The sequence below is a fragment of the Halyomorpha halys genome, unplaced genomic scaffold (assembly GCF_000696795.3).
Source record: "Halyomorpha halys isolate HHAL.00 unplaced genomic scaffold, Hhal_1.1 Scaffold1012.1, whole genome shotgun sequence".
Lineage (NCBI taxonomy): Eukaryota > Metazoa > Arthropoda > Insecta > Hemiptera > Pentatomidae > Halyomorpha > Halyomorpha halys.
Window position 1 is genome coordinate 489723 of NW_027109975.1, and position 16775 is coordinate 506497.

The 16775-nt window shown below is 31.1% G+C and overlaps 1 non-coding gene across 1 annotated transcript; it reads right to left on the reverse strand.

Moving 5' to 3' along the window:
- Positions 1 to 8936: 8936 nt before the first annotated feature.
- On the reverse strand, positions 8937 to 9008 carry TRNAA-UGC (transfer RNA alanine (anticodon UGC)). The gene has a single exon. It is a non-coding gene; the product is annotated as a tRNA-Ala (tRNA).
- Positions 9009 to 16775: the final 7767 nt, after the last annotated feature.

Sequence of the window (16775 nt, forward strand, 5' to 3'; positions counted from 1 at the left end):
TGTACGCCTGTGCACCGATCCGGTATAAACACTTCCTCTGCAGACTGTTTCATTCATGACTAACATTCGTAGCCGAGGAAGTACAAGGGCTATTAGATATGCAAGTTCGGTCCACAGCTTTCCGTACACCTGACTCAGTGCAGCTTTATATCCGCTAACTAAAAACTAACGGTAGGTACCTCCTGGACAGCTGCTCCAGAAGTGCATCGCCCGGTGCAGCTCCAGGTGGAAAAGTGCACCTTCCTAGGATAGGTCAAGGAACTAGTATCAATTTGCATCCTGGGGGTTTAAAATGGCCCAGCTGTAAACAGCGCTTTTTTCTTTAAGATATATTATATCGCTGGTGCTGTAATTAGATAAGGCTAATTTTTTGTATATATTTTTCTGATTTAGGTTTGACATTTTACCTGAATTTAGCATCCATCATAAAGCCTTCATCATCAGTTCATATAACTATATCGAAATTAGGTAAAAGAGACTCGTGAAAAAATATAATTAGCATAGCAATAAGAGTATTTGATAATACAAATGTTTGAATTAAGTTGAAAATGGTAATCAACAATAAGCTAATTCTTTACCGTCGTCATCAAGAAGAAAGCCGCCTCGAGAAGATAAATAGCACTATAGACGATTGTTTTAGAGTTCGTGACTACTTAACGTCATTGGAGGCTTGGGCTGGAAATGGTGACCCTAGGGTTGGGGTACACAGCTCACATTTAGCAACGTTAACCCTACAAAGGCTGACCTCTAGGGGTGCGGTACTTTCTGGCCTTGCCTTATATACTTTCTGCTCTTGATTTATTGGCTGGTGGGTCTGTTGCATAATATTACATTATTAACATCTAATTTATCAATGGTATTGTATTATATACAATACATTTAATATAAAGTGAGTAAATTAAAGGATAAACTATTTTTTTCTAAATGGTGATCAAACTTTTTTTTTCTGAATTTTTATTTTTCATAAGTGTGAACTAAGATTTTTTTGTCTGCTTGCAGTGAGGTGAGCACTGCGTTCCTCTGCAGTGCTCACCTCACCTGCCCCCGTATTTCGTTAGGCGGATATTTTTCGAAAACAATTACTTATTGTGCATATAGCAGTGTATCGAGCGGTATTTTAACGAGGACTCCGCTTACAAGATATAAGTTACGAGAAGGTAATATTGAGCCTAACCTGACGCGCCCTCGTATCTTTAGATGAATTTACTGATTTTAATTTAAAAACATTTTGTTATGAACGAGCGGCTTTATAACCTTACGTTTTTGTGTTTATGTAAAAATTAAAAAAAAAATTAACTGAAAATAATTCAATTGACTGCCTTTTTTACCCCGGTGTATTAATCAAAGCAGAAGACCATTTTTTACAACTTTGTTCAAGGACATATTAATTCAATTCAATGTTAATTTCAATTTTTTTATGTTCGATCTATTTTTGCATAAATCAGTATTAGACTTAACTGATATGGAGCTATTAAAGGAAAAGTGGTCTTGCCAATACTTCAAATTTTTTTATCTATCATTTTTCTTAAATCTTTCGTAAAATACTCAATATTCTTACTTGGCCACAGATAAAATCGTACATAAAGACCTTAACGTTTAAGCCCGTACAAGGTATCATTCCTTCCATTTTAAACTCCTTAACTATCCAAACCTAGTTTCTAACCTTGCTTCCTCTTCCATTCCTGACAATCCTCCGAGGCGCCTGAAAAGAAGATTGTCACGAGACCTGCTAATCTAAAAACTTCATTAGAGTGCTGCCATAGGTAGTTTCTCTACACGCCTGTACCACTCCATAATAACATACATCAAATTTACTAAATGTATAATTATGTACAGTAGTAAATTCCAATAAAGATAATAAAAAACATTTTTTTTTCTAATATATATACTTTTTCATTTTATTAGCAGATTTTAATATTAAAAAAATGTTGTTCTTCTTCAATTAAATTGAATTAAAGTTTCAGATCGGCAAATTAATGCGTCAGCAATCTTAATATTTAAAAGGATTTATTTTGAAGAAATTCAAGTTGGTTAAAATTGCTAATGAAAACACATTAATTCATAATTAAAAATAACTTCAATGGCAGGATATTTTGCAAAAAATAATTTTTTTTCAACATAATTTTTTTCTGCAACGTAATATTCTCACTTTATTTTTTTTCTTTTAATGGTCTACTCATTGTAAAATTTAAAAAATTTAATGATACATAATGAAATATAGTTGAAAATAAAATAAAATTATATTCCACTGGTAGTCATTTAAAAATAACACCATGATACTTCTGCAAAATCTTAATTTTTTTGTTTTGCTTTGTTGTCAATTTCAAACTACAATCTTATCTTCAAACGTCGGGCAAAGAATACTTTATTCGTCATTAGATGTTTACAGATGTTGGTTTTTAAAATAAATTTTTGGAGTATTATTTTTTAACATATGAGATTTTTTTGTTCGTCAAAAAAAGGTAAAAAAATTAAAACATTGATAATGTCAAAATTTGTATTAATTTCAATGTTTTTTTTCTTAAACTTTAATCTTGGAACCACTTACCAAAATGTAATAACACTAAAAAAAAAATTAAATATGTACCACTACAACTCAAGAAGAGTTCGGGGTGCAGTACGTTGTTAGGAAGTACTCTTACTACACCAGCGGTTGTGCAAGGTGGTGATTTGATAAGAATCACGCTCGACCGCCAGATTTATACCCTATTTAGGGTAATAGAAACTAATTATTACAGTGAAATAGAAAATAATTATTACAGCCGGATTCCAACCCGCGTCCTGTGAGCCAGTAGTATAGAGCTTACCATTGAGCTATCTACTCCCAAAATTTATTATCATTATTTCTTTGAAAAATACTAAATTCCTAATAATTCTTATATAAACTATGAGATCGAATTAAAAAAATCCAGTCAAACCAAAAACTTAGATTCTTAATTAAAGTCACACCAGGTTTTACCACCGAGTACTTCTTATATTAAACCCTTCATAAAGTATAGGATAGAACTAGAATAATAAAATATTTGTAAAAAATGAAAATAAAATGTTTTTTGAGAGGGGAGGATAAAGAGAAAAACAAAATATTTGTACTTATTAGTATAAAATTATTTGGTAATTCCACCTTGAATTTTTTTTTTTTTCATTTTTCGTCTTCTTTACCTACCTATATTTAATTCATACCTGTCTTTTTATTGTTTTAACATCCGTGAGAGCAACTGATTCAGTTCAAATTAACAATACGTTATTTTTTCGGCCTTCGTATACCATTTGAATATAATAAATTACCTTCAAACTACTCTTGCTCATACTAAATTTTTTATTATGGCTCTACATTGCTTCCATTATAAACCCTCTAATCACCAAAACCCACTAGTTTCTAACCTTGCTTCCTCTTCCATTACTGGTAATCCTCTGAGGCGCCTGAAAAGGAAATGGCCTCGTGATCTTATATTGTAAAAGTTTTTTAGAGTTCTACTACTGGTGCTTGTTATATTTTATATACAGTTATAAATGTCAATAAATAAATAAATAAAACAATTATTTTGGCACATACTTAAAATAATTTTTTTTTTCTATTTATCTTTTTATGTACCTTTTCTGCACATTTCAAAAATCGAATATCGCTAGACATTTTTACAAGACCAGCAACTGGAACCTATTTCAATGATACGAATGTTAAGAGCAAAAAACATATCGGTTGGAGTGGTGAAGGACCCTACAACGGTCGTGCACAGTCGGTGACCAACCAGGCGTGAACCGACCCAGGCTAAGATACCACAAAGGGGTTAAATTGCCTCTGAAATTATTTACGACGCAGTATATACACACATATATTGTAGTAGCAGATATTTATCTGTAAGTTTGTTAAGAGTCGGCCATGCGCTGCACTACCCTTTCCCCTAATTGTTGGGGTTGCTCAGTAAAAAAAAATCCCATTCGGTTACAAATGGGTTGTGATTCTTTTTTTTTTGCCCTTTTCTATTTTCATTTGCCTCACATCGGTTCCTGGTTCCGTATTTACAGACCATTAAAGCTCATTGGAGACTAATGATGTTGGCAGGACCTCTATGGCCCGCAATTAGACAATACTACCTTTTTCCCACACTCGATAAAATGTACACTTCCTAGAGTACATTGTCCCCGGTATTTGACGCCTCATTTAATAGCAATAGACCAGTGGTTACCCTTTTAGCTAATGCTTCACACGTTGTTATTTACTGCAAGTCGTATTATCAACTCATTTATCAGCGCTTTAAAAAAAAAATCCTTACTTTGTAACTGAGACGTTAGAAACTGCCTTCTCTGTTTAACGAAGCTCTATCTTGAACGGGCATTAACCGAGCGTTCTTAAATTGACACTACTGACTTTAGACTGGTTTCTTAATTGCTTCCAAGCCTTATAGCATAGTATAGCAACTAACTACTTGCCGACTAAGTATAACTCTCTTCCCACCGCCCACACCTTCGAAATGATTCGAAAATCTACAAATAGCAGGCATTGGACAAATTTTACTTTCAATAAAAATATTACATAATGATTATTTTTTTATTTATTTGTGGATAATTATTTTTTAAATTCTTCTTGTGAATGCAAAATATATGGACCTATAAGTTGTATTTAACAAACTTGTAGTACCAGATCGCAATTTCTTGAACTAATATAATATATAATATATATATATATATATATGTCGTATTTTATTTTCTTATTTAATTTTACTTGCTAACATATGAAACATATTTTTATTTTTAGGCAACTCGTGTAGCCTAGAAAAGATAATTAAATAATTACGCAGCAATCAATTGGTGTGTGCGCATAAAATATTATGGTGTGGTACTTGTATTTAAAACATCTGTTCGTCATAAAAAGTTCACTTACCATCCTGCATCATTCAGAAACTGGGATTATATCATTTAGCTTAATTTATTTTTCATTGTAATACAGTTATAAACATTTATTTTTGTTAGTTTTAATTTATGCATATTTATTAATTTATTTTGATTAAGATACTCCCAGAGAATCATCCATTTGTGTCTAAAGAATCTTTACCCTAAAGGTAAATGAATAAAGGAAATATGACAGTTACTTTTTTTTTTTAAAAATATGCATTGAAATGAAGGATGTTGCTCCAGGTGTATATCAAAATTGCAACAGAGCAACTGGGACGGAACGGGCTCATCCTAAGAAAACAATTGGACAATGTTGCAGTAAGACTCAGATTGTAGGTCGGCAGCCGTGTATTTAGATTTATACATATCCTCGTCTGTGTGAACTATTTCAAAAGGCACTTTGTGAAAGAGCAGGTCCTGTCGAAGCTGTACCGAGCGATGAATATGTATGGGCTGCCCTGGCAGTTACAAAACAATAGGCAAATTCGTAATATCTCGACCGCGAACCTGTAACGGCTGAAGAATGAGCAATAATTCACCGCGCTGGCGAACAAATTATCTCACAGCTATCGACTATTGTATTGACATCAATAATATCGATTAATTATCTCGTGCCTGTTGGAAGGTATGTCTTTGGTTTATGATATACTATGACCAATGTATAACGAATGCTTAATAGAATCCGATATGGTGAAATCACCTTACCATTGTACGGTAATCTCTGTGGTTGGACAACTTAATGAACGAGATGAAGTAATATTCTTTGGATTTTCCCTGTATTGCTAATTGAGATGTCAGCGATTTTACACACTTTTATATAGTATGTAGTCGACATGATGGTAGCCAAAGAAGATAGTCAGGCCAAAATATCGAGAGAATTATTTTTTGTATTTGTTTCAATTTTAGTTCTGATAATGGCTAACTTGGTTGTGCTGAAACGTTAGTACATCAAATATAAATAACAAAACAACGACGAAGTAAATTAAAGAAGTAAGAAGTTATTTTTAAATCATATAAAATATAAGAAAAGAATAAAAGTAGTCAAAATTCTCTCATGTTTTGTTATGTTTGTTAGATATCCAACTTTGTTGTTGTTGTTATTGATTGTTGCTGAAAGGCGTAAAACCCTCTGGTCATCAAAGCCAATGGCATGATAAAAGTAAACAAAAAAAAAAGAAAATAAATAAATAAAAAATAATAAAAATAAGTAAATAAAAAAAAAATCAAAGAGGAGTTATAATTTATAAAGAAGGCGATGTGCTTTTAAAAATTCATATACTAATGTAATTTTAGCTTCCCCATCTGTGAGAGCTACTGATAAATTTGGGGTCAGTCCTATCCTGTTTATTGTTGGCAAATAGTGAGTACATTCTTCAAAAATATGTCTAATCGTAAGAATGGACTGACAATATTTGCACGTTGGAGGTGGCAGTTTTTTGATCAGGTGAGAGTGCGTGAGGAGAGTATGACCTATTCTCAAGCGGGCCAGAGCAACTTCCTCCCTGCGGCTGTTGCGGTAGGATGTTGACCATGGTTTTACTGGTCGTTTTATTTCTTTTAATTTACTCGGAGAGCTTTCATCCCACTTGGACTGCCATTTTTCTAATATTTGTAATTTAAGGGGTGTACTGAGTTCTGAAGGGGTAAGAACAGCAGTGCCTCTCTGGCAGCTTTGTTTGTGAGCTCGTTACCAACAATGCCAATGTGGCTTGGAGTCTATATGAAAATAATGGATTTACCTTGTTGTAAATAACTCTATTACATATTTTAGAAAATTTACTCTACTTGTTGATAGTTTTGAAGATATAGAGCTCCGAATGAAAAATTAATTTAACAGCTGCTATACGTGGCAGACTCATCAATTTTGACTAATAATTATACATAGTTTTCATTAAAGTAATAAAAAATTGGGGTGAAGTAACTGCCTTTTTTCCCCTGGCTCTGGTACTAATCCTTTCGTTTCCTATTGTGCTAGGTGACGGGAGAAAAAATAAAAATACCTAGGCATTTTCATGCATGTAGATGGCCAAACTAATTAAACTTTTTTATATCTTTAATTATAAATAATCAGTTGTAATCCTACAACCTAAGTTACTAAGGTTTTTTCTTAAAACTTTATTCTTTTTCTTTTCAGGAATTTACACCCTTTATTTTACTTCTTTATTATCAATTTCATCTTAACAACGTTTCAAGCTCTCCTGCCCATTATCAAGTTCTTACCATTTATTTTCAAACATTATTCAGCTTATCTGTAACATTTTTTTTATATATATTCCAAACACAACTTAAATCATATTTCTTAAATTCTTATTTTTTTTCCTTTTTCATTAGTGCTGTTTTCCACAAATATTTTGTCTTTTAAATTGTACTTTTTTTAAAAATATTTATATGTCTATAATTATTTATTTTAATATAATAATGTAAAATCTTTTCATGGTCACTACCGCTCTGCTGGTGTTATTTGAGTTAAGCATTCTGGAATTCGGAGATGATGCAACATGGCTTCATAATGTCCATCTCTAAAGACAGAAGTGCCCAAACACATTTTATTTTTAAAACAGAACAGGACTATTTTAAATAAAAATACATTACAAATCTTTTTTTTCCCACGAGTTATTTCAGATAGAATTTTTTCGCTGAAGATTCCTCTAGCACAAATTAATATTCCTTCTTCTCATTAAAATCCTGCGTTTTCTGATTTGCTAATACCTTATTAAATTTTTAAAAGAATAAATTCGCAGATAGAAAAATAAACCTTTGTTTGTCTTATTAACAAAACTATAGATCTCAAATTTAGTAATATATTTTTTTATCCGCGTTTTTAAATGTTTTATGAGCTACTTAGAGTTCTCTTGGAAATGACATATGTAACCCTAAGAACGTGCACTAAATCTAAGTTTAATTTTAATTTCTAAGTTTGGTTAAAATTCAAAAGGTGATACATCCATATGATGTAAAGGTTGTATTATATTTCACCAAATTTTTATTTTTTTTTCAACCATGTTTAGGGTTTAAAGCCATCATGGAGCAAGTTGAGTATATTTTCCAGCATACGTGATAAAGGATTTATGGCATTGTTGGTTTAAGGAAATAGATACATTAGATAAAAAATTGTGCATATTATAATTTCTTTTTTTTAATTAAAAAAATATATAAATACAATGAAACAACAAAAAATTAAGTATGACTTTGTTGAAGATCATTTTTATTATCTATATTTGTTATTTATTTTCATATTTTTTTTGGTACTAATGTTTAATAAATAAGATAATAAACCATTTTAAGTTCATGAGTTTTTATCATGGTTTATTGACTTCTTTCAATTTTCTCTGTGAAACTGGTTAAATCCATTTTATATTAATGCTTTCAAACTTTGGTATTTAGAATAATTTAACAATAGTTTAAGAATATATTTCTAATGTAATAATAATTTCTTCAAAAAATACAATCACTTGAGTTATGCATATTTTTGTGTTCACTGAACATTAAAAAGTTTTCAAATATTTTACAAAGTAGGTTGGAAAGTGAAAAAGTTCTCTGATGTGAGCACTGCACCGAATTTTTAATTTTACTTGAACATAGGTAGGTTAAATAAAAGGCCAAAAAATAAACAAAAAAGAGTATTATTTCGACAAATTATTTCAAAGTTTCTGTGATAAAAATTACAGAATCAGGCCATTCAATGACATAGATTTAACACATCATATTTATCAATGATAGGTTTTGCTAATTAGTGAAAACCAGGTATATATAGCAAAATCGCGGTATTTTGTGTTCTTTTATTTTGTGTTACATGTTTGTGATTTTGAAAATAAGAATTTTTAGAATACTATGGGAATAACCAATTCGTTAATATTCGTATCTAAGCACTTTTGTTGCCAATCCAAATTCTCCATTTCTTGATAATTTTTTAGTTCTTTTAAATTTTTCGGAAATGCTAATGTACTTTTCATGTATTCACACTATTTTTGGAATTTAGTTTTGTATTCTGAGTGATTTTTGAAAATTAATAAAACAAAAGATAAAAAGGCATGAAAAAAAAATTGTGGAGATGCCGGGGATCGAACCCGGGGCCTTTCACATGCAAAGCGAACGCTCTACCACTGAGCTACATCCCCTTGTAAACAGTGATAGATATGTGTAATTAGTGAGAAATCTGTAATTTGGAAAAATATGTCAAGTATACTTTAAAATAAAATTTACGGCCACTTGAGTTTGATTAGTTAATTGTTCTGTATAAAAAGCAGTCAATCTTAATGAAAAGTTTGAATTTTCTAGTTTTAGGTAAGCTATACTTTCTCCCTTAAGATTAATATTTGTTTATGATTAATAAGTAGTTTATTCATTCTAAACTTAAATGCATAGAGCAAACTTTAAGCAAAGTTAATCCTTTAACGTACGTAACTTTACATTGATTTGCACTTTATTTTGTCATCATAAGAAGAAAAATAAATTACAGACTTTAATTGTTTTTAGAATTCTAATATGATGAATAAATTATCACATTTAAATTCTATTAAAAAAATAACTACCTGTTTTCTGCGATGCAAGGAAATATAGATATATTATACATCGGTACCACACCCTACCGTTTTATGTTAATACAATGAGGCACTAATCAACACTGTAATAAACAAAGAAAATTCCTACTTCCAAAGGGTTTTGCAGAATATCCAACGATACACAAGTGTTTTTATTTTATTTTTCATTGACGAATTATTCAATTTAATGGAAGATGGGTGATTAAGTTAATTGGAAAATGAAGATTTTTACTTAATGCAGGGCTTAACATCAGACCTGGAAAACGTGATGAAAACGCTGAAAATCAGGGAATCAGACGACATACTGTATGGATTGTGAATTATTTGTTATCAATCAAAACTATTATCTCAAGTTCACATAATGGTGATATATACACAAGTGTACAAATGACATACGGCCTGGTCGACAATATGAATGGTACCGAGGATGTTAACAGAATATTAATTTTTTTTAAATAACTACCTACTCTAAGTCTAAACGCTCAAAATATTTTGTTTAAAACTTTTTTGTCTCGGAAATATAACATTTAAAACATCATACTGCATACTTCTGTAGCTTTTCTTTAGTATAAACAGATTATAATTTGAAAGAAATTATTTACATGTTTTCATGATACTTTTTTTTAGAGCTTTTTGTGAGTTAACTTTCTTGATGCAAATACCCATATTTTTATGACATTTTATTTTTAATCAAATCCATAAAACTGAAGTAGCTTTATTGTGGAATATGCCTAATTGAAATGAAATATGTAAAAAGATACCTTTGACTTAATTATACTATTTAAATTTATTATAAATAAATTAATAAATTTCAACGGCTGAATTCTCGAAAGAGTACAACCATCATGATACATTAAACATTTTTCATTGACTATTGAGAACTTGCATTTCATTCAGGTACTTGCAACATTTTGAAAATCCGAAGAACCGTTTAATTACCGGGCACCCAAATACTATTGTTAGTTTCATAATTTTTTGAAGATATTACTAACAATCCACTAATATGTTTCAGGAGATATGCTATAACATTCTGTCTCTTAGAAGGAATTGGAATATAAAATAGAATTATTTCCGTTGTCAGATTTTTTTAAAATTAAATTAATTATTATTCTATTTGTTTATATATTGGCATTTTATATTCTAATCGATTCCCTTAGAATAGAATTTTGATAATTGGGAATCGGGTATTGATACTTTGGTGGTATTGTGACGTTTCTAATCACATGCAACTTTGGATACCGACTGTAGTGGAATGTCTGATAATGCCTACTTAGTTCAAAGTGTAAGCAATGTGTAGTTCGGTTAGATTTGAACAAGTCACTGGTATATTTCTCTATTGTTAAGTTAAAAATTTTATAACATTAATTATGAAGGCTGTGAATTTTATGTAGTGTTTGAAACAAACAATAGTAGTGACCTCTTGTTTCATTTTAATACCACTAATTGTATATTTGCAACTTCCTGTGTTATGATCTTGTTGGTATTAAAAATTGAAGTTATTTTTCTTTTCATTTAATTTGTTTATATTTTATTTGAATGATGTTCTGTTCCAAAAATGTCCATCTCTTCTGACAACATTTGAGTAAGATCTCCTAAATTTTGACATAAACATTATGACAGTGATTTACTTGGAGTTATAAAAAAAAAAAAGATAAAACATTATTTGAACTTTCTGGTGACTATTTACAAAACCAAACCACTGTCAATTATACGTGTCAAAGAGAAAAACTTCCAACAATGTGTTTTAAAGTGTTAGTTGGACCTACCTATAACACTACATATTTAACTTTTAATTCAAGATCCTTTTCCATCCTCTTTACCAATATTAGTATGGAGTAACATAACTGCGATGTTTATTGTAATAATAATAATAATAATAATAATAAAGGCTTAACGAACCCGAAGCTATGATGCCGAGACCACCAAACGCCTCACATCCGTATAGAACAGTGGGAAGGATAATGGTTTTGTAAATTCTAATTTGAAGTTTTTTGATAGAAGGCGCGAAATTGAAAAATAACAAGCATTTCCCGCCTTTAACCTAGCTTTTATTTCCTCATCAATTTCGTTTTTTCTAGTTACCGTAGAACCTAAATACTTAAACCTATCTACCTGTTCAAACGTATTTCCTCCTATATCTGTCACCGAAATTGCTCGCATTCCTACTGCAAACCATGTATTTTGTTTTATCCGTATTTATTTCAAGCCCTAGTCCCTTGCTGGAATTCATAAGCATGGTTGTATTTAGTTCTATAGATTCTTTGTCATCACCCAATAATACCAAATCATCTGCACCAGTATTTTACCACCCACAGTTAAACCCTTTTCGGTATTCATCACACTTTTAGTGACGTATTCCAGTGCTAGATTAAATAAGATAGGTGATAAAGAATCACCTTGTTTTAAACCCGACCGGACCTGGAATTTCTCAGAATAATGATTACCGTTTCATACCTTATTATACGTTTCGGTCATGCACATCCGTACGAGATTTAGTAACTTCTTTGGTATTCCCTGTTCAATCAGAATATTATACAGCTTCTGGCGGTCAATAGAATCGTAAGCCTTTTGGAAATCTATATACAGCTGTTGGAAATCTATATGAAGATGTTTATTGTAATAGTAAATTAAATATTGAGGTGTAGATTGTTGACCGTAGATTAATAAGTGGAAAAGGGTCGGAGGGGGGGAGGGGAGGAGTGCAGTTACCAAAAAAAAAAATTATTTATTCGTGTGGGCGTTTCGACTTGTGTTTCATGTCTTCATCAGGGAGCTTTTGTCAGAGATTCTGGTTAAACTCAGCAGAAGACCAGAACTCTGGTCGAAATGTTGGCTCGAATAAATAAAGTTTTGTTTATTTGTGTGTCTTTTTTTGTTGATCGCAATGACCCATTTCTTGAACATTAAATGTCCAATTTATATCAAAATCATGTACCTTGTACCTTAGGCCAACATAAAGCCTACCTTACACTGTCAACATTAAAGAGTCAATATTATTGTACGTGGTATAAATAGGGACATCTTTTAATACTATTGCTACAATATATCTCGAGACAGTATTATGACTAAGTAAATAATCTGCTAAAATGCCACTAGGGACTTTTAATCATTTAAGAAGGATAGGAAATATAATAAAATATTATTTTAATATTTTGAGCTCAAATTATTTTAAAGCACTCACAGCGGATCTTACAGAGAAACTTGAGATTTCGAACTTTTTGTAGAACAATGGACTGTATAATGAGCAAACTGCTCGGAACATTGTTCGAATATGAATAAACAAATACGTACAAATTACTTACAAATCATTTTTAATTGCTAAATGAAAACTAATTCATTACGTGAAATGGTTCACTAAATTTATGATTAAACTGTTTTTAACTGGAATATTTTTACTGGTGTCTTAGATTTAAACTTCAATGATACTAATAATAAAGGTAGCCAAATTCATATATATATTTAACTTTTGTCATATCTCACTGAAAGATTTAAGCTCCTTTATAATAAACGACATTTTTGGACGCAGGCTCTCGATCAATATCAAAAATAAAACTATTGGACTGAAATTAAACGTTGAGTTTACTTATTACTTTAGAAGCACGTACATAAATATTGTTTTCGTAACAACAAAAATAATAATAATAATCTTTATTTGCTCTATGACAAGTCAAAAGTAATAAAACAGAAAATAAAAATTGGGCCTTAGTGCCTTAGAGAAGAAAAAAAAATTAAACAAACAAATAAAAATAAAATGACATTGAATTAAAAATGTAACATCTAATAATAAAAACAAATATAATAAATGACATAAAAGAGCATATTTATAAATTTTAAAAGAGTACAGAGAACACCACCGTACTCATAAAAAAAAAGGTTAAAATAATATTTCTGCTGAATGTGTATACAAAAAAAATTGTAATAACTTATTAATAAAAATAAAATATTCTATAAATTTACAAAGTGTGTTAAAAAACAGAACATTAATTTCAATTCTTTTAGATCTTGATGGATTGAAAGTTAAGGAATAGGCGGGATTTCATTAAAAATTATCAAGATAAATACATTAGAGAAATCGTTGCTGAAGGATAAGAGAGATGAGGAAATATGGAAAGCAAAAGGCGGCAAGTGGCGGCAGGTGCCTGGTTTTTGCTGGTGCTATTGTGGAAGCACACGTGTGCTGGGCTTCCAGATTCCCACGGGCAGGTAAGTAGTCCAGCTGTCGTCTGCTTTGTCTTCTCTCATTGCTCAAAGCTTCTTATTACACTGTCATGTCTATTCCTGCCGAGCTCTTACAATATTTACAGTCAATTGTTAGTTACTCAGTTACTTTTTACATGTATATTGTATCAATATTTCAATGACAAACATTGTTATCTTTACCTGATTGTCAACTCTAAATTAATTAAGATTTTCTCATATTTCAAACCCAAAAACTGTATGCTTAATATACAAAAGATTTTTCCACAAGCTTTCAATATGGATTTTGTAAACAATCACAACTATGATAATTAAATTTTCTTTACTTTTTAGGATTAGATATATATTTAAAATTTTGGTCGTGGATTTATAGGTTTGCTGTGTTGGCAGTATTTTGTATTATCATGTTGACAAATTGGCAGTTGGAGATTTATGAGAAAAAAATTGTCAATCTCAAATCCTAAGTCAGTACCGTATCATTTCTTTTCTTTGGGTTTCTGGTGCTAGTGGCTAATTTGTTATATTTGAGTAAAAATTACGTAAGATTTATTTTATCATTTTTTGGTGATGCCCATATTTTTTTTTGTCATTTGTTAGGTACATAAAAGGAAAATACACTTTACAAAACTGTTTGATATATAGGGAGATGGTCAGGGTTGCGGTCAATAGTGAAACAAAAATAGTTTACAACTATTTATTTTCTAACGTTTCGCCCCACTTTGCAGGGCTTCATCAGGGCTAAAAAGATACAAAATGAAACTATGTTAAGATAAAATGATATAAATAAAAATAAAAAGATACAATGAAAAGAATAAAAAACAAGTAACAAAGGCAAGAGCAACTATTTTTTGCTATTGCTAAACTATTTTTGTTTCACTATTGACCGCAACCCTGACCATCTCCCTATATATCAATTTTTACGGTCAACTATATATACATATATACTCTTACTGTTTGGTTTATTGTTGTTAAGAAGATCACATGAACCATTGAAAACACAAATGATCCAAATAATCCTGTGTTCATCTCAGTTCATTTTAATGTAAAAAATTATAATTGATTGCTGATTGGATTAACTTCAAATGCTCTTAAATTGCTGGATATGCTTGAGACTGGCTTACTTAAACAGATCCAACTCACAACCTTCTGAGCTATCTGGGATCTTCGCCCCAACATGGTCAGTTATCGGACTCCCAAAGTAATTTTCTTATGATTCATAGGAATTCTAAATTAATCTAGATTCAAACACCTTCCTTTTGAAGTAATATGTTTCAGAAATATGTCGCAAAGCGACCGAGATGTGTTTCATGCCTAGTTATTTCTCGGAACTTGAGCAAGAAAAGAAATGGATTTTTGTCAACCAAAAATTGGCAGGTTAAAAGAACATAGAATATAAATAGATTATTAAAGCTTCGGTACTTGCAGAATTCATTTTGAATGAAACTGAAAGAATGAGAATCACCTCTGATTCTCATTTGATTTTTTTTTTTTTTTCTTGACTAGAAATATTGGTTATGGTTCAAAAATAATCATAAATAACTAGAGATATTAATAGCAACAAATAAATAGAGAATTAATTAAAAAAAAAAATTAACAAATACAGGGGTAGGCATCGTAACCTTCCACTCTACCAACATTTGAAATTAGAAAACCAACATACTCCAAACTTCCTTCTGCTTCCTACAAAAATAGTTTATGTTATACTTTCTGAAGTGGTTTTCATTCTTCGTTGATTGAGTTGAACGACTGAACCCAAAATAAAACTCTTGGTCTTCAGTTTCGATACCGTAGTTGTTACAGAAATGTCCGTTGTATAAATATTTGTCAAAAGGATTTTGATTTCTTACAAACTTTCAATAAAAAACGACTTCTTGAGCCAGTTCCTCATATAAATATTGTAGTAATCAGATTTTATATTTCACCGTATTTTACCTAATACAAATATAAACTGGAGGTTATAATACGAGGAGTAAATTTTGAGGTGCCGTTTGTTTCTTATAAAGCTGGTGCAACTTTTCCTCAACGATGCCGTTTGAATTCTTGTTTTACCTCCTTTATTGTTGTTTTATGTATACAAATATTTTTGAATGTTTATTCTATTTTGTTTACTTGAATAGAAATCAATTTAATGGAGTACAAGTTACATCTAATATTTATAATTTCGCTGCTTTACTTAATTAGCATATCTGACAAAATAATTGTTGGTTTTATCCTAAAAGAACGTGCTCCGTATTGCTACAATCTTTCTCTATTGTAGTCTCTCTAGATATACTAAATCTAGTAGGCTTGTCAAAAAGTAATCAGTCAATGGTACAATCTACAGCATCATATACAAAATATTTTTTTTTTGTAAGATGTGCCACAATTCTAGCAAAGAAGAGGTTTGTAAATTGTGGTTTATTGGAATTTTATTCACGCTTTATGGTCTAGTATTTATCTGAAAAGAAATAAATTTATCAAATTTGAGAAATTCAGAAATTGTTCCATTTAAACTGCGTTCTTCTCCCTTACTATGTGACGAAAGGGTCCCAGTCCTTCTCTGCTCTAATAAATACGCCCTCATTGAATCCAATAAAATTATTTTTTTATTATTTAATATATTTAAGTCAATCCTGTTTATTATATTAATGGATATAATGAGGATGCTAAATGAGGACGAGGAGGATGTTGCGAACACGTTTGGAAGAGAGCCGTGCACCGCAGACGAGGATAATTGGCCACTAAAAGAGGCTGATGCCCGGAGGCTCGGCAACAATTTTCGGCTGATGAGAGCCCTCTGCTCATTGGCTGACACCTCGAGACGATGCCATTATCCAGCTAATCAGCGAGGAGGTTCCTAACCCACCGGTGGTAGCCTCGCTAACTGAGATTGGAGGCAGCGGTTTGGAGGCGAGAAGGGCCCGTTTGCCCGATCCAGCAATTGCTTCCACGCTGCCGAGTAAATCACGTTCCTTGCCTAATCATTCTTGATTGTCTTTCTTTCTTTCTTTTTCATTCTACACCGTTATTCAATCATTATAGGAGTGTTGTTACTTTCCTTCTTGTTCCTGCCTCTAGCATCTATTCGTTTGTTTACTCTCTGCTACTACTTAGTACTACGTCCACCTGCTTCTTCACAGTAGAGCTTTCGTTCTGTTAATCGTATTC